Source organism: Dama dama, chromosome 32, assembly GCF_033118175.1.
Source record: "Dama dama isolate Ldn47 chromosome 32, ASM3311817v1, whole genome shotgun sequence".
Lineage (NCBI taxonomy): Eukaryota > Metazoa > Chordata > Mammalia > Artiodactyla > Cervidae > Dama > Dama dama.
Genome location: NC_083712.1, coordinates 8082191 through 8109232, shown reverse-complemented (window position 1 = coordinate 8109232; position 27042 = coordinate 8082191). Strand labels below are relative to the sequence as shown.

General features: G+C 41.5%; 1 non-coding gene across 1 annotated transcript; it reads right to left on the bottom strand.

The window, feature by feature from the left end:
* Positions 1-17905: 17905 nt before the first annotated feature.
* Positions 17906-18012, bottom strand: LOC133050677 (U6 spliceosomal RNA). Its single transcript, XR_009691660.1, has one exon. It is a non-coding gene; the product is annotated as a U6 spliceosomal RNA (small nuclear RNA).
* Between the last annotated feature and the right edge of the window lie 9030 nt (positions 18013-27042).

The window sequence follows — 27042 nt, the reverse complement described above, 5'->3', positions numbered from 1 at the left end:
TTCCACAGACTTCAGGGTGACACTACCACATCAGTCTGAGCACCTGGGATGACACGGCCACAGTTTCCATTGTGAGCTCCCCTCCCCTGGGTATGAGACCATACCCAGGTGTTACATGTCCACAGTTTCCAGGGTGACACCCTCCCAGATCCTGTATCTGAGATCACATGTCTTCAGTCCCCAGGGTGACCTCTCCTAGGCAATGTATTTGGGGTCACATATCCAGTCTCTACCATGTGCATTCTCCCAGACCCAGTACCTGGTGACACATGTCCATAGTCTCTGGGGTGATGTCCTTTCCCAGACCTTGTACCTGGGTCACATGTCCACAGTCTCAAGTGTGAACCCCCACCCAGACCCTGCACTGGGGGTCAAATATCTGCCAACTCCAGAGGACACCCTTCATACCCTGTACCTGAGGTCACACTTACAAAATATCCAGGAAGATGTCCCCGCCCAGACCTGCACCTGGTGTCACCTGTCCACAGTCTCCAGTGTGACCGCCCTCCCAGACACTGTTCAGTTCAGTCAGTTCAGTTCAGTCCCTCATTAGTTTGTGGCCCCATGAATCGCAGCACGCCAGGCCTCCCTATCCATCACCAACTCCCAGAGTTTACTCATATTCATGCCCATTTTGTCGGTGATGCCATCCAGCCATCTCATCCTCTGTCGCCCTCTTCTCCTCCTGCCCCCAATCCCTCCCAGCATTAGGGTCTTTTCCAATGAGTCAGCTCTTTGCATGAGGTGGCCAAAGTACTGGAATTTCAGCTTCAGCATCAGTCCTTCCAATGAACACCCAGAACTGATCTCCTTCAGGATGGACTGGTTGGATTTCCTTGCAGTCCAAGGGATTCTCAAGAGTCTTCTTCAACACCATAGCTGAAAAGCATCAATTTTTCAACTCTCAGCTTTCTTCACAGTCCAACTCTCACATCCATACATAACCACTGGAAAAACCATAGCCTTGACCAGACGGACCTTTGTTGGCAAAGTAATGTCTCTGCTTTTTAATATGCTATCTAGATTGGTCATAACTTTCCTTCCAAGGAGTAAACGTCTTTTAATTTCATGGCTGCAGTCACCATTTACAGTGATTTTGGAGGCCCAAAAAATAAAGTCTGACACTGTTTCCACTGTCTCCCCATCTATTTCCCATGAGGTGACGGGACCAGATGCCATGATCTTAGTTTCCTGAATGTTAAGCTTTAAGCCAACTTTTTCACTCTCCTCTTTCACTTTCATCAAGAGGCTTTTTAGTTCCTCTTGATAAGGGAAGGTGGTGTCTCTGCCGTAAGGGTGGTGTCATCTGCATATTTGAGGTTATTGATATTTCTTCCGGCAATCTTGATTCCAGCTTGTGCTTCTTCCAGCCCAGCGTTTCTCATGATGTACTCTGCATATAAGTTAAATAAGCAGGGTGACAATATACAGCCTTGACGTATTCCTTTTCCTATTTGGAACCAGCCTGCTATTCCATGTCCAGTTCTAACTGTTGCTTCCTGACCTGCATACAAGTTTCTCAAAAGGCAGGTCAGGTCGTCTGATATTCCCATCTCTTTCAGAATTTCCACAGTTTATTGTGATCCACACAGTCGAAGGCTTTGGCGTAGTCAATAAAGCAGAAATAGATGTTTTTCTGGAGCTCTCCTGCTTTTTCGATGATCCAGCAGATATTGGCAATTTGATTTCTGGTCCCTCTGCCTTTTCTAAAACCAGCTTGAACATGTGGAAATTCACGGTTCATGTATTGCTGAAGCCTGGCTTGCAGAATTTTGAGCATTACTTTACTAGCGTGTGAGACGAGTGCAATTGTGCGGTAGTTTGAGCATTCTTTGGCATTGCCTTTCTTAGGGACTGGAATGAAAACTGACCTTTTCCAGTCCTGTGGCCACTGCTGAGTTTTCCAAATTTGCTGGCATATTGAGTGCAGCACTTTCACAGCATCATCTTTCAGGATTCAAAATAGCTCAACTGGAATTCCATCACACCCACTAGCTTTGTTTGTAGTGATGCTTTCTAAGGCCCACTTGACTTCACATTCCAGGATGTCTGGCTCTAGGTCAGTGATCACACCACTGTGATTATCTGGGTCGTGAAGATCTTTTTTGTGCAGTTCTTCTGTGTATTCTTGCCACCTCTTCTTAATATCTTCTGCTTCTGTTAGGTCCATAGCATTTCTGTCCTTTATCAAATCCATCTTTTCCTGAAATGTTCCCTTGGTATCTCTAATTTTCTTGAAGAGATCTCTAGTCTTTCCCATTCTGTTGTTTTCCTCTATTTCTTTGCATTGATCGCTGAGGAAGGCTTTCTTTCTTTTCTTTTTTTTCAATTACTTTTATTAGTTGGAGGCTAATTACTTCACAACGAAGGCTTTCTTATTTCTCCTGGCTATTCTTTGGAACTCTGCATTCAAATGGGAATATCTTTCCTTTTCTCCTTTGCTTTTTGCTTCTCTTCTTTTCACAGTTATATGTAAGGCCTCCTCAGACAACCATTTTGCCTTTTTCCATTTCTTTTCCTTGGGGATGGTCTTGATCCCTGTCTCCTGTACAATGTCACAAACCTCCGTCCATAGTTCATCAGGCTGTCTGTCTATCAGATCTAGTCCCTTAAATCGATTTCTCACTTCTACTGTATAGTCATAAGGGATTTGATTTAGGTCATACCTGAATGGTTTAGTGGTTTTCCCTACTTTCTTCAGTTTAAGTCTGAATTTGGCAATAAGGAGTTCATGATCTGAGCCATAGTCAGATCCCAGTCTTGTTTTTGCTGACTGTATAGAGCTTCTCCATCTTTGGCTGCAAAGAATATAATCAATCTGATTTCGGTGTTGACCATCTGGTGATGTCCATGTGTAGAGTCTTCTCTTGTGTTGTTGGAAGAGGGTGTTTGCTATGACCAGTGCATTCTCTTGGGAAAACTCTATTAGCCTTTTCCCTGCTTCATTCCGTACTCCAAGGCCAAATTTGCCTGTTACTCCAGGTTTTTCTTGACTTCCTACTTTTGCATTCCAGTCCCCTACAATGAGAAGGATGTCTTTTTTGGATGTTAGTTCTAAAAGGTCTTGTAGGTCTGCATAGAACTGTTCAACTTCAGCTTTTCAGTGTTACTGGTTGGGGCACAGGCTTGGATTACCATGATATTGAATGGTTTGCCTTTGAAACGAACAGAGATCATTCTGTCATTTTTGAGATTGCATCCAAGTACTGCATTTTGGACTCTTTTGTTGACCATGATGGCTACTCCATTTCTTCTAAGGGATTCCTGCCCACAGTAGTAGATATAATGGTCATCTGAGTTAAATTCACCCATTCCAGTCCATTTTAGTTCACTGATTCCTAGAATGTTGACATTCACTCTTGCCATCTCCTGTTTGACCACTTCCAATTTGCCTTGATTCATGGACCTAACATTCCAGGTTTCTATGCAATATTGCTCTTTACAGCATTGGATCTTTCTTCTATCACCAGTCACATCCACAACTGGGTGTTGTTTTTGCTTTGGCTCCATCCCTTCATTCTTTCTGGAGTTATTTCTCCTCTGATCTCCAGTAGCATATTGGGCACCTACCGACCTGGGGAGTTCCTCTTTCAATATCCTATCACTTTGCCTTCTCATACTGTTCATGGGGTTCTCAAGGCAAGAATACTGAAGTGGTTTGCCATTCCTTCTCCAGTGGACCACATTCTGTCAGACCTCTCCACCATGACCCTACAGTCTTGGGTGGCCCCACACAGCATGGCTTAGTTTCATTGAGTTAGACACGACTGTGATTCTGTAATCAGATTGGCTAGTTTTCTGTGATTATGGTTTTAGTGTGTCTGCCCTCTGATGCCCTCTCACAACACCTACCGTCTTACTTGGGTTTCTCTTACCTCGGACATGGGGTATCTCTTCACAGCTGCTCCAGCAAAGCGCAGTCGCTGCTCCTTACCTTGGACGAGGGGTATCTTCTCACGGCCGCCCCTCCTGACCTTGAGCGTGGAGTAGCTCCTCTCAGCCCTCCTGTGCCCCACAGCAGCTGCTCCTTGGTGGTGGGGAAGCTCCTCTCGGCTGCCACCCCTGACCTTGGATGTGGGGAAGCTCCTCTTGGCCGCCGCCCCTGACCTTGGATGTGGGGAACCTCCTCTTGGCCGCCGCCCCTGACCTTGGATGTGGGGAAGCTCCTCTCGGCCGCTGCTCCTGCGCTGTCGCAGTCTGGCGCTCTTGGTCGCTACCCATGACCTTGGGCGAGGGGTAGCTCCTCACGGCCATGCTTCTGCGCCCTCCATATAGGTATGGTCAAACCTTTTCGATTTCTGGTGCAAGTAGGCAGCTTGCAACTCCTTGCTACAGGATCATTTCCATCAGAATGTCAACTAATCAAGGTAACAACACTATGGCACTCAGCACTCTTAGACAATTTCCCAGGCCTGTTTCCTCAGGGGCAGACCCAATATGAACTAGGAATGGGTTCACAAGGCTCAGAAAATGCAGGGAAATATACTGCCTATGACTCTGGAAATTAGGGCCTCTTGGAAACCTGGGGTTCTCCCAATTTAGAATCTAGACAGTTGCTGATAGATAGATGTCTGAAAAGCACTCTGTTTTTATGCCTTTCATTCGTCTGGGACGTGGGGTCACCCTGAGGACTGTGGATGTGTGATTCAAAGTGCAGATTGAGGGAAGGGTGCTCTCCCTGGAGACTGGACGTGTGATCCAAGGTGCATGCTTTAGGAGAGGGTCACCATAGAAACTGTGGATGTGTGACTCCAGGTATAGGGTCTAGGAAGAGGGGTTACCCTGCCGATTGTGGACATGTTTCCACAGGGGCAGGGTCTGGGGGATGGGGTCATCCCAGAGACTGTGCCTGTATGACCCCAGGTACAGGGTCTGCAGAGACGTGTCACCCTAGAGACTGTGGAATGTGACCCCAGGTGCAGGGTTGGGTGGGGGTCACCCTGGAGATAGTCATCTTGTGATCCTGGATGCCTGGTCTAGGAGGGAGTCACCTTGGATACTATGGGTGTGTGACTACAGGTTTATGTTTTGGGGTTACCCTGGACTGTGGATATATACGCCTAGTTGTTCGGTCTAGGGGGGTGGAGTCACCCTGGAGACTGTGGACATGTGACCCCAGGTACAGTGTCTGTGGAGGGGTATCACCCTAGACGCTGGGAATGTGACCCCAGGTCCAGGGTCGAAAGGGTTCACCATGGATTTTGTGGACATGTGACCCCAGGTGCAGGGTCTAGGAGGTGAAGTCTCCCTGGAGACTGTACACATGTCCCCCAGTACAGGTTCTGGGAGGTGGGTTCATTAGGAGACTGTGGACATGTGACCCAAAGTGCAGTGTCTGGGGAAGAGGCTGACCCTGGAGACTGTGGACTTATGACAATATGTATATAGTCTTGGAGGGGGTAACCCTGGACATTGTGTACTTGTGACCACAGGTGTAGGTTTGGGAGGGGTGTCACCTTGAGACTGTAGATGTGAGAACCCAGGTGCAGAGTCTGAGAGCTGGGATCACCCTGGAAACTATGGACATTTGACCCCAGGTACAAGGTAAAGGAGGTGGGGTCGCCCTGGAGACTGTGGACATGTGACCCCAGGTCCAAGGCCTGGGAAGGGGACACCTTGGAGCTTGTAGATGTGCCACTCCAGGTGCAGGGTCTGGGGGGTGGGGTAAGCCTGGAGACTGTGGATGTGTGACCCAAGGTGCAGAATATGGGGAGGGTCTCACCCAGGAGATAGTGGACATATGACCCCAGACACATGGTCAGTGAGATCGGGTCACCCCAGAGACTGTGAATATTTTACCTCAGGTGCAGGTTCTGGGAGGGGTTTACCCTGGAGACCGTGGTCATGAGAACCCAGGGGCAGGGTGTGCAAGGTTAGGTCATCTCAAGACTTTGGTCCTAATACCCCAGGCCAGGGTCAGTGAGGTTGGGTCACCCTGGAAAATGTGGATGTGTGACCCCAAGTATACAATCTGGGGAAGATTGTCACCCTGGAGACTGTGGACATGTAGACAGCAGGGACAGGGTCTGGGAGGGGTGTCAACCTGGGTACTGTGGACCTGTGAACTGAGGTGCAGGGTCTAAGAAGGGTGTCAACCTGGGTACTGTGGACCTGTGAACTGAGGTGCAGGGTCTGAGAGGGGTGTCACCCTGTATACTGTGGACCTGTGAACTGAGGTGCAGGGTCTGAGAGGGGTGTCACCCTGTATACTGTGGACCTGTGAACTGAGGTGCAGGGTCTGAGAGGGGTGTCACCCTGTATACTGTGGACCTGTGAACCAAGGTGCAGGGTCTGAGAAGGGTGTCAACCTGGGTACTGTGGACCTGTGAACCAAGGTGCAGGGTCTGAGAAGGGTGTCAACCTGGGTACTGTGGACCTGTGAACTGAGGTGCAGGGTCTGAGAGGGGTGTTACCCTGTATACTGTGGACCTGTGAACCAAGGTGCAGGGTCTGGATGGGGTCACATAGGAGACTTTGGATATGTGAACCCAGGTGCAGGATCTGGATAGGGTCACATAGAAGACTTTGGATATGTGAACCCAGGTGCAGTGTTAGGGAGTTGTCACCCTGGAGACTCAATACCATATTCCTATAAATCTCCAAAAGAGAAAAATTATCTCTATATGAATGAAAATTGTTATATCTTTAATAGTCCAGCCTGGGAGTCAGAGCCCTGAGAAGGAGCTATGATGTGTGTTTCAGGCTGTAGGCAGCATTCCTTTCCAGGGTGCAGAGCCAGCAGGAGTAAGCCCAGGGAACAGAGCACAAAGGATAGAGCTAAAGCCATAGCTCTGATATGGAGTCAGGTTTGTCCTCTGTTACATTATGGGGTGGGGCTTGCGGGAGGTACGTGCGTGGGTTTAGATGAGTTCATGATGTGAGGCCCCCATAATGGGATTAGTGTTTTATGAGAAGAAACCAGAAACTTTCTCTCTCCATCATTCTCTCCCTCTCTCTCTCTCTCCCTTTGTCCCTCCCCACCATGTGTACACACAGCAAAAAGGTGACTTTCTGCAAGCCAGGAAGCCAGGAAGTAGGCTCTCACCAAGAACTGAATCTGCCAGCACCTTGATCTTGGACATCCCAGCCTTCAGAGATGTTAGAAATAAATGCTTGAAGTTTGAACCTCCCTGTGTATGGTATTTTGTTATGACCTAAACAGACTAAAATAGTTATGTTTGCACAGATGTGTTCAAGTTATAATGGTGCATTAATGAGCAATTTCAATTAAATTTTATTAAACTAATGGATTATTTACACGCAAAAAACCTAAAAAAAATCTTAACATCATTATCAGAATAAATCAGATTTTTCAATGGCTCTTAATTCATAGATAAATCTTACTGTGTTCATAAATGAAACAAATTATACCTTGGCCAGTTAAACACATAAAGACCATTTTGCCAAGAGCAATTTAGGCTCATAGTAGAGCAATTCCATTAAGAGAAGCCACTCAAGCAAACAGAATATTTTCTAAATCCCCAGATACTAATTTTTAACCAACTAGCTCTAAATGCAATTGGATAAAAGACAGTTTCTGGATGGAAACAAAGAGTGTGGTACCCTCTCAGAAGGGGAAAATGTTAAACACATATTTAAAGACAAAAATTTTCACCATTAAGATGAAATCTCTAACTCATCTCCTCTTACATGCCCTTCCCCCCAAACCCTTCTATTTTTTCATCCTGACAAAAATGTACTTTTATTTACTGTGGGTATACTATCTCTTGGTCCTTCTCTTCTGTTGCTTTGCTTTTTTTTAAAAATAATGTCATAGCACTTTTTATTTCTTATTCTGGGTGAATCAAGGGAATCAATGGAATTGGAGTATTTCTCAGTTTAACTGACATCTAGAGTCACCCAGGCAGACATCCAGTCTCTGCTTGGTAAGTTACTGGCTGTGCCTTCTTATTTAAATCACCTGACTTAGCCCATGTCAAGCAAGGGGAAATGCTCCTATCTCCACAGCCTTAGATTTTCTCACATTTTAAATCAAATCTTTGGGTTATTGCCATCAACTATTCCCACATCTTTCTTCTCTAACCGTTTCCTGATTTCTGCATGGTGAAGGTAGACGAAGCTGCATAGCTCCCAACACACACACACACACACACACACACACACAGAGTTTCTTATGAGCCTGCTTCCCAAACACTCTGGAGACCAACCTCTTGGTTAAAACAACAACAAAAACCAACTTGCCGCATCCAGTCTGATATTGTGTAAATTCACAACATGTCCACTAGAGAGCACTATAACCCCACTTTTTTTTTCATTTATTTTTATTAGTTGGAGGCTAATTACTTCACAACACTGCAGTGGGTTTTGTCTTACATTGACACGAATCAGCCATGGAGTTACATGTATTCCCCATCCCGATCTCCCCTCCCACCTCCCTCTCCACCCCCGATTCCTCTGGGTTTTCCCAGTGCACCAGGCCTGAGCACTTGTCTCATGCATCCCACCTGGGCTGGTGATCTGTTTCACTATAGATAATATACATGCTGTTCTCTCGAAACATCCCACCCTCACCTTCTCCCACAGAGTCCAAAAGTCTGTTCTGTACATCTGTGTCTCTTTTCTGTTTTGCATATAGGGTTATCATTACCATCTTTCTAAATTCCATATTAATCTCAAAAATATACAAGCAACAGCTGCAGCTCAATTCCAGAAAAATAAATGACCCAATCAAAAAATGGGCCAAAGAACTAAACAGACATTTCTCCAAAGAAGACATACAGATGGCTAACAAACATATGAAAAGATGCTCAACATCACTCATTATCAGAGAAATGCAAATCAAAACCACAATGAGGTACCATTACACGCCAGTCAGGATGGCTGCTATCCAAAAGTCTACAAGCAATGAATGCTGGAGAGGGTGTGGAGAAAAGGGAACCCTCTTACACTGTTGGTGGGAATGCAAACTAGTACAGCCGCTATGGAAAACAGTGTGGAGATTTCTTAAAAAACTGGAAATAGAACTGCCATATGACCCAGCAATCCCACTCCTGGGCATACACACCGAGGAAACCAGATCTGAAAGAGACACGTGCACCCCAATGTTCATCACAGCACTGTATATAATAGCCAGGACATGGAAGCAACCTAGATGCCCATCAGCAGATGAATGGATAAGGAAGCTGTGGTACATATACACCATGGAATATTACTCAGCCATTAAAAAGAATTCATTTGAATCAGTTCTAATGAGATGGATGAAACTGGAGCCCATTATACAGAGTGAAGTAAGCCAGAGAGATAAAGAACATTACAGCATACGAACACATATATATGGAATTTAGAAAGATGGTAACGACAACCCTATATACAAAACAGAAAAAGAGACACAGAAGTACAGAACAGACTTGTGGACTCTGTGGGAGAAGGCGAGGGTGGGATGTTTCGAGAGAACAGTATTGAAACATGTATATTATCTATGGTGAAACAGATCACCAGCCCAGGTTGGATGCATGAGACAAGTGCTCAGGCCTGGTGCACTGGGAAGACCCAGGGGGATCGAGTGGAGAGGGAGGTGGGAGAGGGGATCGGGATGGGGAATGCATGTAGATCCATGGCTGATTCATGTCAATGTATGACAAGAACCACTACGATATTGTAAAGTAATTAGCCTCCAACTAATAAAAATAAATGAAAAAAAAAAAAAAAAAAGAAGACAGCAAAACAAGAAAGGTGTGCCTATATCAAGAGCAGGAAAGTGTTGTTAACAGTTTATTCTGAGAAACTAAACAGATTGAGAGTAATTCCAGATCACACTCATTCATTACCAACTGCATTCATTTCTTAGAGATTTGTCTTACCTTCTTTATCTGAAATACAAAGGGTAAAATCTTGACCAGGAGGAGTTCAGAGATCCTAAGAAAAGATTTAATTTGCTGAGGAGGTAAAATGTCAGCAGGACCTCCACAGAAAATAAGAATAATCACATTGACCATAATTAGACTTTTTCTACAGAGAATAATTTTCACATAGTTAATGAGTTTAAATATGTGAAGACTTTTCAACTTTAAATATGGAGAAAATTATATACATGCAAAAAGGCAAGAGGAAGCTCTTCTAAAATTGTAAAGGAACATACAATTATTAAGTTAAATTTTATAATGGTTTTCAAAATTTTTATTATTCTTCATTCAAATATATGAACTATATTTTTACTTGATGATTATACATATTTTACCATCATATATGACCAGTTTAACAGCCAAATAAACAGTATGAGGTTAAGTATTAGTATAACTAAAAGAATAATAAACAGAAAGGTCTACCTGTCCTCAGACATCATGAAACTTTTAGTTGTATCATCAGTCATCTTTAAAAGGAAAGAAAGTACATCCAGTTTTAGGAATTGGGGATAATTCTTTGAAATTACAAACATGTTTTCTATTTCTTTTTACAGAATATAATTTCTCAATACAGATCAAGAATAAGAATAGGTGAAATTGCAATTATAATTATTAAAAATAACAAATTCTATATATGAAATAAATATGGGATCTATTTCGATCCCATAAGCATCAAGCAAGATTGATATTCCTGATACTATTAGTAATCACAATTTATTGAAAGGCCCTTATCTCTAGAACAATTTTTATTTACAAAGCACTGTAATGTCACACAACAACACTGAAGTTCATAATTTCCTGAGATAAAATGGTCCATTCTCTATGCCAGGCATTTTATTCAGAAATAAAATAGTGAGAAGTCAGGAATGAAAATGTTTTTCACAAGGACAAAAGCCTGCCAGAATTTCAGCTAGCTTGGACTTTTCTCTCATTGGAAAGCAGAATTTCTCTCAAAGGTCACAATCTTTGAGATTGTGGTGAAACTAACCATATTGAAAATACCTATCAACATTTCGTACTTTTTTGACCATGTGGACAGAAAGATCGGTATCACATTAATACTGGGAGCTGTTTGGCCAATCTTGGGAACAGTGATGCTTTCTTTCTAAATATTTTTATCTCCTTTCCTAAACAGAAATTCCTAATATTACCTTAGACAGTCACTTGGCAGAAATAGATTTAATATAATCCAAGAAATGCCAACAGAGACCCATTTCAGTTAATCCCTAATTTGTTGCAATGAAAAAACAGACGGCATCTTCTCTTTTCTCAGTCAGTACATTATGGTTTCATTAACTGCAATGTCTTTCATACTGTCACAAACACACACAATTTCAAATGAACACTCATCACAAACACACAGGAAGAAGCAAGTGTAGCAATAGGTAGTGAGATTAAATTTGCCTTTTAGCCTCTGAATCTTCAGCTTGTCAGAAATGTCTCTCAAGTTTGCTATACTTCAGGCAAAATCACCCAGCTTCCAGATAAAGTTGCCTTTTATTTTACCTTATCTGAATGGAATTGGGGTTCAAACTATAGGAATCTGCTCCAGGATGCACAGTCAGTCAAAAATTAACATTATTTTCTGACATTTGAGTGCATTTCTCAAAGCCACGGGACATGCCCTCCTTTACAGTAATTTCAAAGAATTTCTGCATTTAAACTGTAGGCAGAACACATGGCTTCATCCTCCACTTCTCTGACGATCTCAGAGAAATTAATTAAGTTGGCTGGAGGAAAGCCGTAGGAGACTGTCCTCCGGAGTGTTTAATCAGACCCCGCTGCCTCTGAGTGAAGGGCTGCAGCCTCTTCTATGTTCAAGGGGCCTTGCCTCCCTTGCCAAGCCCTGCCAGCCCAAGTAGAGCCACAGATAATCTCACCTGCCGTTCTTGGTCACGATCATTTCATTAGTGACTTCCTTGAACCTCTGCCAGAGAGGGGCATCCTCCAGAATGATCTGAAGTTGCTTCTCTGTAGGGTCGCCTTTTCCCCTCCCTACCTGAAGCTCACTTTCCACCACTTTGAGCAGACGAGAAACGGTTCCATCACAGGTCTTCTGAGTGTCCAACTCAGTCATGGCCACAGGCCCTTCTCAAACATTGCTGAGAAACTGCAGTTACTTTCCTGGCTTCCACCTCTTTCCTCCTCCACTTGCCTGCTTTTCAAATCCAGCTGGACAGTGCCTGGGAAGCTGGGGAAGAGATGCCTAGTCTCTTGCCTAAGCTCCTAGCATGACACCTTGAAAGTCTATAAATTATACCACCAACCTGTTAAGCTTTAGTTGGGGGTGGGTGGGAGGGGAGAGGTGGGGAAGAAAAAGCCCTCTCTTAATTACTCACTGGATCAGGTGAGAGAAAGCCTGGCTTTCCCATTGGCTGCCGTGTATAGAGTAGATATTTAAGAAGGGTCCTCCATCCAAATCACCAGGCTATTATCTTGCTGTACCTGAAGAGGTCTAATCGGCATATTGAGGACCATTTTCCAGTTAATTAAAATTGTTCTGGGCCCAGACTATAACAATCAATTACACAAATCACATTTGTGTATAAATCATGGCTTGTGGTATCTATAGGGAAAAAGAAAGATGGAAAACCTTGATGCCAATACAGGATTTCCTGACACAGTTGAGAACCTAAGTCCCTGAGCTAACCACTAGCTCTGAACAGAATAGAATATATGGGAGGCCAAGGACATTGTGCCAAGGAATATGATGGCTGTGCCACAGAGGAAGGAGATGCTCTGAGTGCCATCCACTCACGGGTCAGAGATCAGGAGAAAGGAGCTAAGGACTTCATTCTCCCAGGATATCCCCTACTGGCCATCTCTCTCCTGAAGGATCCTACAGACCTCTCAAGGTGTGGTCTCCTGCTCATCTAAAGGTCCCTCATTGCCTCCAACAAGCAGAAGAGCTCTAAACCTTGCTCCTCCTCCCTAGTATTCACAGTCCAAATACTTTTTATTTCTAATCCTAGCCAGAAGGAGAAAAAATCCTTCTAGCACCATATTAATCTAAAGAAGCACTCTGTCCTCAGTGATTGAAAAATAAGCTTTTTACTTTATTATGCAATTATAATCTTAAATCCAGAAAGGCATTCTGGCTTTCCCCTTCAATTGTTTGTGGCCTATCTGACATTCTGAGGTGAATCCACACTTTCCTTGAGGAGATACTACTAGTACAAAACATTTCTTTTACCCATGACACACAGTACTCACAGCATACATGGGGAGGGCAGAGACAGCTCCACCTCCCCAATTCTGAGTAGATCCTGGGACTTGTGAGTTTTCCTCTTGCTACAACAGAAAGCTGTAGAAAAGGAAAACAAAAGAAAAATAAAAGCAAAGACATAAGATAAAGTCAGAGTAAGGACAGCATACAAACAGTATGCAGTGCCTACTAAGTGCCAGATACTGATGAAGCCTTCCATCCAACAATGAATAAAACAGAAATGGCCCTGCCTTCATGGAATTAAAAATCTGGGAGAGAAGATGAATAATATAAGCAACTGAGACGTTTGCCCCTTGGAAGAAAAGTTATGACCAACCTAGACAGCTTATTAAAAAGCAGAGATATTACTTTGTCAACAAAGGTACATCTAGTCAAGGCTGTGGTTTTTCCATCAGCCATGTATGGATGTGAGAGTTGGACTATAAAGAAAGCTGAGCACTGAAGAATTGATGCTTTTGAAGTTTGGTGTTGGAGAAGACTCTTGAGAGTCCCTTGGATTGCAAGGAGATCAAACCAATCTATCCTAAAGGAAATCAGTCCTTAATATTCATTGGAAGGACTGATGCTGTAGCTGAAACTCCAATATTTTGGCCACCTGATGCGAAGAACTGACTCATTTGAGAAGACCCTGATGCTGGGAAAGATTGAAGGCAGGAGGAGAAGGGGACGACAGAGAATGAGATGGTTGGATGACATCACTGACTCAATGGACATGAGTTTGAGTAAACTCTGGGAGTTGGTAATGGACAGGAAAGCCTGGTGTGCTGCAGTCCATGGGGTCACAAAGAGTCGGACACAGCTGAGCAACTGAACTGAACTGAACTGAACTGAGTAATTACCAGTAGTGATAAGTCTATAAAGACTATGTAAAGGGGTGAGATGGTCAAGAAAACTGTGTGTAAGGCAGAGTGGGGAGGATCCTAATTAGGTGGGATTGTATGGAGAGTCTCCTCTGAGGAGGAGACATTTCAGGTGAGAACAAAAAAGATGACAAGGATTTAGTTAGAGAAGAGATGGAGGAAGAGTTTCAGGCAAAGGAGTCATATATGAGAAATGTAGCTTGGGAAAGTTAAAGAACCATGAGGAGGCCAGTGTGGCTAGAACATGGTGGTACAGAGATCAGAGTGAGATGCACTTTAAGAGGGGCCTTATAAACCTTAAAAAGGAGTTTGGATTTTATTCTGCATGAGATGCAAAAATTTAGTGTGTATTAAAGCAGGAAGATAGAATGTTTTGCTTTGTGCTTTCTTTTAATATGGACAAGTTATAGAGAATAGAGTAGTAAAAGTCAAGAACTGAAGAAAAGAGAAAAATTAGAGGGTTGTTACAGTGGTTCAGGCAAGAGATGGTTGTGGCTTATCCCAGCGTGGTGGCAGCAGCCACAAAGACAGGTGACTGGACTCTAGATTCATCTTAGAAGCAGGTACGGCAGAACCTCAGAGGGACTGGATGTGGGGAGAGGGAGAGAGTGAGGAATCAAGAGTCTGTGGTGAGTGGTTAGTAGGTAAGAGGGCCATTTACTGAGATGGGGAAGGATGCAGGGAGAGGAGTCTACAGAGGTATGGCTTTAGTTTGAGGAATCAAAGTTTTCATTTTCATGTAATTAATATTGAGAACATTGTGAAAGTCCGAATAATACGTCCATGCCCTAACTCCCAGAACCTGTGAATATGGTACCTCACATATGATAAAAAAAGAACTTTGCTGCTCAACATTGTATGTCATCAGGAACTGCATGTTAAACCAATAACAAGTTACCATTATGTGCCCATCCGCATAAACACTGACAACATCAAATGCTAATGAGGTGGCTGAGCAACAGGAGTTCTCATTCATTGCTGGTGGGTATGCAAATGATACAGCCACTTCAGAAGACAGTTTGATGGTTGCTTACACAACTGGATATACTCTTACCACACGATCTAACAATCTATGGTACTACTCAAATAAGTTTAAAACTTATGTCCACAAAAAAACCTGCACACAGATGTTAACAGCAGCTTTGTTTATAATTGACAAAACTTGGAAGCAACCAAGAAGTTGTTCTATAGTTGAAAGGGTTAAAAATGGTACACCCCAACAATGATTATTCAGCGCTAAGAAGAAATGAGCTATCAAGCCATGAAAACACATAGAGGAAATTTAAATGTATATTGTTAAGTGAAAAAAGCCAATCCCAAGAGGCTACATATTGTGTAATTCCAACTATATGACATTCTGAAAAACAAAAAAACTATGGAGACAATAAAAAGAACAGTTGTTGCCAGGGACTGGGAGAAAGGGATGAATAGGCAGAACATAGAGGGATTTTAAGCAGTGAAAACACTCTGTATGATTTCATAGTAATAAACACCTGGCATTATATACTTATCCAAACCCACAGGATGTACATTACCAAAAGGGTACAATACCAGAATGTAAATGATGGGCTTTGGGTGATAATGATTTGTCAGCACAGGTTCATCGGTGTGACTCTGGCCCAGAATGTTGACAGTTGAGGAGGCTATGCATGTATGAAGTTAGAAAGTATATGTGAAATCTCAGTACTTTCTGCTCTGTATTCCTATAAGCCTAAAACTGTTCTAAAAGCTCAAACTAATTGGGGGTGGGGGAGGAGGCTTTGCAGATATGACTCAGTTAAAATTTTGAGATGGGGAGGTTATTCTGGATTATTTAGGTGGGCTCAAGTTAATCATAAGTGTCTTCATAAGAAGGAGACAAAAGGACCAGAGTCAGAAGCAGAGGTCAGAGAGAATAGTATCTTACTGAGCTGCTGGCTTTGAAAATGGAAGAAGGGGTTACAAGCCAGGCAAGTTGTAAAAAGATAAGGAAATGGATTCTCCCAAAAACCTCCAGAAAGAACTCTCACCAATATCTGGATTTTAGTCTAGTGAAGCTGATTTAAGACTCCAGACCTCCAGAATTTTAAGATAATACATTTGTGTTGCTTTAAGTCATTAAGTGTATGGTAATTGTTACAGCAGCAATAAGAAACTAGTTCAAAGATGACGAGACTTCTAAGCAGAGATTTTGAGAAGAAACTACTTAAAACTATGGCACAAGTGTGGCTCTGATCTTCCTAGAAGCCAGTACAAGCAGGGGGAAATACAATCTGACATACATTACACTGTGTTCCTAAAATAAAAAAAAAAAAAACAAAACAACAACAACAACAACAAAACAAGCCATTTGCCCGAGGGAAACTTCTCCTATGAGTCTTTAGAGGAAACCACTGTGTGATATGCTGAATAACGTTTCCTCAAATGGTCCATAAATACCAGTAGGATAAGGATACCTACCTTCAAAATATGTAACACTCTAAAAGAGAGAAAAAGGCATGTTGTTCTGTCACTCCATTGTGTCTGACTCTTTTTTACCCCTTGGATTGCAGCACACAGTTTTACCTGTCCTTCACCATCTCCCAGAGCTTGCCCAAACTCATGTCCATTGAGTCAGTGATGACATCCAACCATCTCATCCTCTGGCATCCCCTTATCCTGCTTTTTTTTTTTTTTAAAGATCCTTATCCAATCTTTTCCAGCATCTGGGTCTTTTCAAATGAGTCAGCTGTTTACATCAGGTGGCCAAAGTATTGGAGTTTCAGCTTCAACATCAGTCCTTCGAATGAACACTCAGGACTGATTTCTTCTAGGATGGACTGGTTGGATCTCCTTGCAGTCCAAGTGACTCTCTAGAGTCTTCTCCAACACCACAGTTTGAAAACATCAGTTCTTTGGTGCTCAGCCTTCTTTATGATCCAACGCTCACATCCATACATGACTACTGGAAAAACCATAGCTTTGACTATTACAGACCTTTGTTTCCAAAATAATGTCTCTGTTTTTTAATATGCTGTCTAGGTTTGTCATAGCTTTTTTTTTTTTTTTTAATTTTTTTTTATTATTATTATTATTTTTTTCCAGTGGGTTTTGTCATACATTGATATGAATCAGCCATGGATTTACATGTATATCCAATCCCGATCCCCCCTCCCACCTCCCTCTCCACCCGATTCCTCCGGGTCTTCCCAGTGCACCAGGCCGGAGCACTTGTCTCGTGCATCCCTCCTGGGCTGGTGATCTGTTTCACCATAGATAGTATACATGCTGTTCTTTTGAAATATCCCACCCTCACATTCTCCCACAAAGTTCAAAAGTCTGTTCTGTATTTCTGTGTCTCTTTTTCTGTTCTGCATATAGGGTTATCGTTATCACCTTTCTAAATTCCATATACATGTGTCAGTATGCTGTAATGTTCTTTATCTTTCTGGCTTACTTCACTCTGTATAATGGGCTCCAGTTTCATCCATCTCATTAGGACTGGTTCAAATGAATTCTTTTTAATGGCTGAGTAATATTCCATGGTGTATATGTACCACAGCTTCCTTATCCATTCATCTGCTGATGGGCATCTAGGTTGCTTCCATGTCCTGGCTATTATAAACAGTGCTGCGATGAACACTGGGGTGCACGTGTCTCTTTCAGATCTGGTTTCCTCAGTGTGTATGCCCAGAAGTGGGATTGCTGGGTCATATGGCAGTTCTATTTCCAGTTTTTTAAGGAATCTCCACACTGTTCTCCATAGCGGCTGTACTAGTTTGCATTCCCACCAACAGTGTAAGAGGGTTCCCTTTTCTCCACACCCTCTCCAGCATTTATTGCTTGTAGACTTTTGGATAGCAGCCATCCTGGCTGGCGTGTAATGGTACCTCATTGTGGTTTTGATTTGCATTTCTCTAATAATGAGTGATGTTGAGCATCTTTTCATGTGTTTGTTAGCCATCTGTATGTCTTCTTTGGAGAAGTGTCTGTTTAGTAAAAATATGGAACGCTTCACGAATTTGCGTGTCATCCTTGCGCAGGGGCCATGCTAATCTTCTCTGTATCGTTCCAATTTTAGTATATGTGCTGCCGAAGCGAGCACTGTCATAGCTTTTATTCCCAGGAGCAAGCATCTTTTAATGACAGCATCTTTCATGAGTGCAATCATATGCCCAGGGAATTACAATACAGAGATGTGTGACATGTACTCACAAAGAAGAAAACAAATAAATAATGTTATTTTTCTTATCCATTACATCCAAATTAGTGTGCTCCTAAAAACTAGGTTATCACATAAATATCTTCAACCAGTAGGCCAAGTAAAGAATGGTCCTTGAAAAACAGTACATGCAGTGGTTACGGGGTGAAACTAGCAATCAAAAATGGTTTACACTCTCTTGACTTTGAGTCTAGCCTATCTAGACAATGACTCCGTTTTCCAGACTATCACCTCTAAGATCTGTATTTTATTAGATCATTTAGTTTGAGCCATATGAAACTGCTGCTATTCAACCTTTGTTTTATTTGGGGGGGGGGAAAGCAATTTCATATAGTTAAACTAATTGTTGGATTTGAAACTAATATAAAATGCTTTCACTGAAACAGCTATATATTGGGCTGTCCAAAAAGTTTGTTTGGGTTTTTCCATGCCATCTTATGGAAAAATCCAAATGAACTTTTGGCCAACCCCAAAATATCATTTTACTTGAATGATCTTTCTCTAGTTACTAAGTATCTTGCTATAGATAATTTTGAAAAATTAAGTAAAGAAAAACTATCCATAATTGCAGCACCAAGAGATAACCTCTGCTAACAAGTTTGATGAAGACACTTTTATTTATAATACATGCATACTTCTTCTTTTAAAAATGTAATTTTTAAAGGCTCTTGGTTAAGCGTGGCAGATTAAACACATTCTTTGATATATGCTCCTCAAACAGCTCTAAAATGGCCCTAAGGTAATATGAAATGTAAACCCACAAAGTTGAGGAGTGCAGCAGAGGAAACAACAGCAGAAAGGAGATGTCACCAAGATATTGGAAACTGCCCAAACAAATGGCTGAGTGGTTACTGATGAGGCAGATCAGAGAAAGTTGAAATATAAGCTTCAGGGGAAGAGGCCAATAAGAAGCAAGCCAATTGTACTACAGAACTCTGAAATGCCTCAGGGATTTGATGCACCATACACCTCTGAAGGGAAGTTGTTCAGTTGCTCAGTCGTGTCTAACGTTTTGTGATCCCATGGACCACAGCAATCCAGGCTTCCCTGTCCTTCACTATCTCCCAGAGTTTGCTCAAGCTCATGTCCATTGAGTCAGTGATGCCATCCAAGCAACTCATACTCCTTCAATCTTTCCCAGCATCTTTTCCATTGAGCCAGCTCTTTGCATCAGGTGGCTAAAGTATTAGAGCTTCAGCTTTAGCATCAGTCCTTCCAATAAATATTCAGGGTTGATTTCCTCTAGGACTGACTGATTTGATCTCCTTGCGGTCCAACAGACTCTCAAAAGTCTTCTCCAGCAGCACACTTCAAAAGCATCAAGGCACTTAACCTTTTTTATGGTCCAACTCTGTTTCTGGCAAGGATCAAATAGGAAAATATCTTGAAATTTTATTTAAAAAACATTAGCTTTTTTTTTTTTTTTTAGCTTTCTCAAACTTAAGTTTTATTTACAGATTATTATTGCTTTTCAGCTGTTCTTGGAGTACACACTTTGTTCAACAATCCCAAGTTTGATGAAGAAACGACCAACACAAAAGGTGGCATAAGGCCTGTGAGAAGGAACTGGACATGAAATCTGTGGTAAAAACCATTAACTTTTGAGATCTTCATCTCTGAGCCAGGCAATTGTACCTCCCCATTGCAGGAGAAAACAAGAGAATGACTTTCAGAAGAGAGGGGATTTGTACTCAGAGACAACAGTTGCTGGTGGAGGCAGGGGTGAGGAATATTCTGAAAACGGAGTGTTATGACAAACTCCTTAGGTAATAGACTTAGTGATTCCTCAGTGAAATGACCCATCCCCAATTATCACCAACCTCAATCAAATGGGAAAAACAAACTTTGTAAAACTGCCCATGAATATACGAATTGCATCAGCATTGACAGGGATACTTCAGTGGTTCAGTTCTAAAACGCCCAAACAAAATGAATACTGTAATAAAATGAGTCACAGAAATGCTTTTTTGTTTCTTAGTGCATTTGAAAATTATCATTATGCTATAGAATAGTCTAGTAAGTGTGCAACAGCATTGTGTCTAGAAACATAATGTACATACCTTAAAGATATTTCATTGCTGAAAATGCTAATCATCATCTGAACATTCAGAAAGTTATAATCCTTATATGATAGTTACAACACCAAAGATCACTGATCAGAGACCACCATAAAAATATAATCATAATATAAAAGCTTGAAATATTGAGAGAATGACCAAAATGTAATGCAGAGACATGAAGTGAGCAAATGCTGTTGGAAAAATGGCACTGATTGTCTTCCTCAACGTTGATTTGCCACAAACCTTCAATTTGTAGAAAAAACTATATCTGTGAAGCACAATAAAGTTAAGTGCCTGTATGTGCCTCAAAGTAAGAGATCATCAGACATCAGATATGGAAGTCAAAGATCAAAGGAAAAATGCATTTAAAAAGGAATTCTGAGTAAACAGAGACCATATTGGGAGCAAAATATAACAAAAGAAACTATTTTCCACCTAAACATGAGAGAAAATATTGCATTCATAAATAAGACAAGGAAATGGAAGGAAGGAAGGAAGAAAAGGAGACAGGGAGCACAATAAGAGAGGAGGGGAGGAGGAGAGGAGGAAACAGAGGAATGAAGAGAAAGGGGATGCAAAAAGGAAGCGAAGAAAGAACTGGAGGACAAAATAGAGCTCTTGGGAATTAAAGACATCAAAATGTGCATTTAAAATTCAATAAAAGCTTGGAAGTCAGAGTTTGTGAGATTTCTAAGAAAGTAAAAGAGTGGTAATGAAATCCAAAAAAGAAAGAACAGCGAAGATAAAAGTGAAGAAATTCTTCAAGAAATAATACAGGAGATATTCCCAGAACTGAAGAACATAAGTTTCCATATTGAAAAGTCCATTGAGGGCACAGTTCAGTTCAGTTCAGTCACTCAGTAGTGTCCGACTCATTGAGACCCCATGAACCACAGCACGCCCGGCCTCCCTGTCCATCACCAACTCCCAGAGTTCACCCAAACCCACATCCATTGAGTCAATGATGCCATCCAACCACCTCATCTTCTGTTGTCCCCTTCTCCTCCTGCCCCCAATCCCTCCTAGCATCAGGGTCTTTTCGAATGAGTCAGCTCTTTGCATCAGGTAGCCAAAGTATTGGAGTTTCAGCTTCAGCATCAGTCCTTCCAATGAACACCCAGGACTGATCTCCTTTAGGATGGACTGGTTGGATCTCCTTGCAGTCCAAGCGACTGTCAAGAGTCTTCTCCAACACCACAGTTCAAAACATTCAATTCTTTGATGCTTAGCTTTCTTTATAGTCCAACTCTCACATCCATACATGACCACTGGAAAAACCACAGCCTTGACTAGATGGACCTTTTTTGGCAAAGTAATGTCTCTGCTTTCTAATATGCTGTCTAGGTTGGTCATAACTTTCCTTCCATGGCGTAAGTGTCTTTTAATTTCATGGCTGCAGTCACCATTTGCAGTGATTTTGGAGCCCAGATAAATAAAGTCAGCCACTGTTTCCCCTGTTTCCCCATCTATTTGCCATTAAGTGATGGGACTGGATGCCATGATCCTTGTTTTCTGAATGTTGAGCTTTAAGCCAACTTTTTCAGTCTCTTTCACTTTCATCAAGAGACTCTTTAGTTCATCTTCACTTTCTGCCATAAGGGTTGTGTCATCCTCATATCTGAGGTTATTGATATGAGAACATGACCTTACCTCCCCATGAGGTATGTGTCCAAAACTACTAGTCTAGTACTTAGAAATGACTCTTGAATCTGAGAGTCACATTTTTCATACTGAATTGCGTTTTATATTTGATGTGTGTGTTTATGACATTGTTTTGGGGGGAAATATTATATCAGCTTCATCAGGTGAAAGTTGGTGGCAATTAGAAGGTCAATATAGCAGAAAGCCAGCTTTGTTGGTGGCTCAGACTGTTAAGAAACACCCACAATGCAGTAGACATAGGTTCAATCTCTGGGTCGAAGATCTTCTGGAGAAGGAAGTAACTACTGCTCCAGTATTCTTGCTTGGAAAATTTCATGGACAGAGGGGCCCGGTGGGTTACAGTCCATGGGGTAGCAAGCAGTTGTATATGACTGAGTGACTTTCACTTTCATTGCAGAAAGTACTCAATAAACTAACTACTTAGCTGATGATCTAGATAATACTGCTATTCTTTTACCCCCAATATAGAGAAAAATAAGAAAAAGAGCTTTTTAAAAAGAACTTTGCCCAATTTATAAAGTATAATGATTTCCTAAGACTTTTAATGAAGACTGTTTCTCTCATTGTATTTATTCTAAATATATACTGTTCTCTTCTATGTAAATTCATTAATTTTGTTAAAATTCATTTAAAAGTGGTTAAAAGAAGACATTTACTAGTTTATGAGAATAGCTTTCAAACCATATTTTTATTTTTATTGATTAAAATATGTATTTCTAGATTTCAAAATATATGTTAACAATGCCTAGTCCTACCTATGAAAGAAGAGTGATTCCCCAGTGACAACATGGTTGTGAAGGTCCAGAGGGGCTTATACCAGAATCATCAAGGAAGGGCCACTCCCCAGGGCTCAATTATTTCTCACAGAAAGTTATTTAGCCTGTAAATAACCACGAGTGTTTTACTCTTTCTAAAATATTATCACCATTGAGGACATGGCTTCTTGCCACTCTCCAATATCATTAGGGAATCAAGTCTCCTGAAATCATAAAGCAATGGGACCAATTCTTTGTTTTAACTTATGCCTAAATGTCTTGATATTTTAAGACTTTACTTGGTGGACATAAAAGTTCTCCTGATTACAACATGCAATATAGAAGAGTGTGTGATATAGGAAAGCCATTGGGCGATCAGACAACTTTGTTGCATTTGGAATACTTATTTCCTAATTAGGAACATTGGTCTTTACATTTTAAATAGTTATAATAATACTTGGAAAAGGCAATGGTGTGGGTATACAGGTAATATAAATGTGCCAGTGGTTCTTCACTTGTCAGCCTACCCCATCTAGACCTATTGTCTTTTTTCTCTACACTTTTGTCCCGTGGAGTTTAACCCTTAGGTTCCATCGATAGAGCTCCTTTAGTGCCTTGTTTCCATCTGAGTTTGGCCAATGGGAGAAACCCGGAACATAGCAGAGGTGAGAGGAAAAGCATCCACATTTCTCTTTCAATTTCTCCCAGTTTCACAGTGAAGTGCTAAGGTGGCCGCATCCTTCCAAGGAAATTGCTTTTGCTGAGATGTGTGTTGAGGTGGCCTGGCATGCCCATCCTAGCTCTCGTTTCACTGGACTACCCGGTAGTCCTCGTGTTGGCTGCTTCAGGACTGGTATGAAAACTGCCTTCTGAACTTAGCCTCCAGTTGCTTCAACTTCTTGGGTTGATTTCTTGAACATTTCCAGTGTACCCTTCATTATTTGAATTCTTCCCATTAAATTCTCTTCAGTTAAATCATCTGAATAGAAATGTTCTTTGTCTCATGTCCCTGACTCTGACCAGAGTTCACACAATATTTACTCAGTAAATGTTGCAGTGGAAGATATATTTTAGTTTCACCATTGTTGGATGCTAAAAGGGCCATTGAATCACCATCCTTCTGGGTCATGGATCACTTGATGACTACACACAGGAGTCAGAGATGAACATTACTAGCATTATTGCATATAAAATCAGATTTGATATGTGACTTAGATATGTTATTCTTCCCCTTTTTTTGAGAATTGCAATCACCCAGACTCAACAGAGCAGTGAGATAATCTTTGCTCCCTCCTCACCTTTCCAGAGCCATAACCAAGCAGCCTGTCTGATTGAGATGGGACATTGGTATCAATTACAAAAAGAAAAGCATGCTTTCTGTTGATGATGAGGTACCTGTAATGATCTTTAAGGTCATGTCATCAGTTGCTATTCACCCTGCCAGGGTAAGTACACAGCAGTATATGGAAAGGATCTGAACTGTCCTTCAAAATCACCACTGCTACACTTACTTCAAGACATCTTCAGCATGAGATAAAGATATTGTACCACGTACTGTACAGGGGGGTGGGTACAAAAAAGCGCAAACAATTGTAGAGGATTCACACACATAATGTATGCCAGGTGTGAACTAACTTATGTGATTTGACACAGGAACACACGTTCACATCTTTGAAAGTTTTCAACTTGATGGTTCATATTTAAAGGACTTACTGTATGTGAATGTATTTTTGCTGTTTGCAGGAACATAAATGGAGGATGTTATGCTACTGAAATAAGGTAGATAGAGGGGAAAAAAAGACAAATATTGTATCACATACATGTTGAATATATTAGAAAAAAAGTAAAACAAACTTGTGAATTAAAATAAAAGAAGCAAACTCACAGATATAAAGACCAAACCAGTGGTTACCAGCGGGGACAAGCAAGCAGGGGAAGGCTATATACATTAGAGGAAATAGTAGCTATTATGGGAATATATAAAATCATGTGTATGAATCTTTTGCAAATGTTGAAGCTCTACTGAATTTAAAGAATCTTTCACTCAATATAAAATGTAATGTAATACATGCCTGCGTAGTAAGTCGCTTCAGTTGTGTTACCCTATGGACTATAGCCTACCAGGCCCCACTGTCCATGGGGATTATGCAGGCAAAAATACTGGAGTGGGTTGACATTCCCTCCTCCAAGGGTATATCTATCTATCTATCTATCTATCTATCTATCTATCTATCTATATGTGTATATATATGTGTATATATATGTGTATATATATATATGCAAAGGCACTATATGTGATCTTCCTATGGAACTTGTAGGCATGTGTGTGTGTGAAGAAAGTAGTGATAAGTGAAGAAACAAAAATTCAAAAGAAGAATCTAGGAATGAAATTTTTCTTTCACAAAGAAAGAAAATCACAGGTGAACTTGCTGTCTGGTCAGGCCAGAGTGAAGATGCATCTCTTCTGAACAAGATACTTATGGATTTACTACTGTACAACAAAGGAGAGCCTGTATCTGGTGGAGGAAGAATATACCAAAGGAGGAACACAAGGACAGCAGAAAGCTACAAATTATTAAACTTGGAATCAGGACATTGTATACTGTACACAGCATCCAGCACAAGAGATAATGTACTCTATCATTGTTCAAAAGCTATCAAACAATGAGAGCAGAACTAATTTAAAGGGCTTCTGAGAACAGAACCATGCCAACTGCACATGTTGTATGTTCCTGAAGTCTGCAATTCACAACACAGATGTCAGCAGAGCTGGCAATGGGGGTAGGGAGGGAAATGAAATCTTCCTAAATCTTACAAAAGAAAATGGAAAAGAAGAAGGAAAAACCAGTCCCAAAGCAAGGGTTAAGCCCTGTGCACTGTGCAGTGTGTATGCTCAGTCGCTCAAGTGTGCCCGACTCTTTGCAACCCCATAGACTCTAGCCCACCAGGCTCTTCCATGGGAATTTTCCTGGCAAGAACACTGGAGTAGGTTGCCATTTCCTCCTCCAGGCAATTGCTTATGAGATTGCCCTACAGGGGAATCCACCTGTCTAGATGAATTTTGTAGGACTTTCAATTACAAGTGAAGGAGAAAATGTTTTGTTCCAGGAAAAAAGTAGTAAAGGTAAATATTTAGCAAGGATTCACTATAAGAATGGTACTCAAGCTTCTTCTCTTTTTTGTTTTATATCTCATGGAAATATTTGAAAGGCTAATATTAACATAGATCCTCAATAAAATAATACACCCATACAAATCTTAAATAGCTATCAACATGGAGAAGGAAATGGCAACCCACTCCAGTGTTCTTGCCTGGAGAATCCCAGGGATGGCAGAGTCTGCTGGGCTGCCGTCTATGGGATCGCACAGAGTTGGACACGACTGAAGCAAATTAGCAGTAGCAGCAGCAGCAGCAATGTGCTTGAATACTGAGAGAAGGTTACACAGCTGGGAGAAGGGTTTGGTTACAGGTTAGCAAGAAAATATACAAAATCAATGTCCCCACAGCCCCGCGCAGAAAAGACAAATTTGAAATGCACGAAAATACATTTTATACAGAAAGTAAAAAAAAAAAAAAAAACTATCAACAAATCCATATGCAAGTGGTTCTCAGAATGCCCATCTCTAATGATAATATCTCTTGTATATGGATCAGCTTCATTATACACCTGAAGATGTGTCTTTGTATTCATGTGTGAGGAGTAGAATTCTTGCCTTTCTTGGTTCTTCTGTACCAGTTATAGCTCCATCAGATATTGTTCAGAAGGTCAATGAAATTTTAATAACTCTGTTGTCCAGGAAATTAGTTGAATTTGAAACTGACATTGAAAACAGAAAGGATTGCATGTGCATATTTTGAGCAAAGTACAAATTGTCAGCATCAGATTCAGACTTTACTAAAATTTACTCTTGACTAAAAATAAAGAAAAGCTATGACAAACCTAGACAGCATATTAAAAAGCAAAGACATTACTTTGCTGACAAAGATCCGTCTAGTCAAAGCTATGGTTTTTCCAGTAGGCATGTATGGATGTGAGAATGGACTATAAAGAAAGCTGAGAGCCAAAAATATTGATGCTTTTGAAATGTGGTGTTGCAGAAGACTCTTGAGAGTCCCTTGGACTGTAAAGAGATCCAACCAATCCATCCTAAAGGAAATCAGTCCTGAGTTTTCATTGAAAGGACTGATGCTGAAGCTGAAGCTCCAATACTTTGGCCACCTGATGCAAAGAACTGACTCATTGGAAAAGACCCTGATGCTGGGAAAGACTGAAGGCAGGAACAAAAGAGTATGACGGAGGTTGAGATGGTAGGATGGACTCAATGGACTTGAGTTTGAGTGGACTCTGGGAATTGGTGATGGACAGGGAGGCCTGGCATGCTGCAGTCCATGGGGTCACAAAGAGTCAGAGACAACTGAGCGACTGAACTGAACT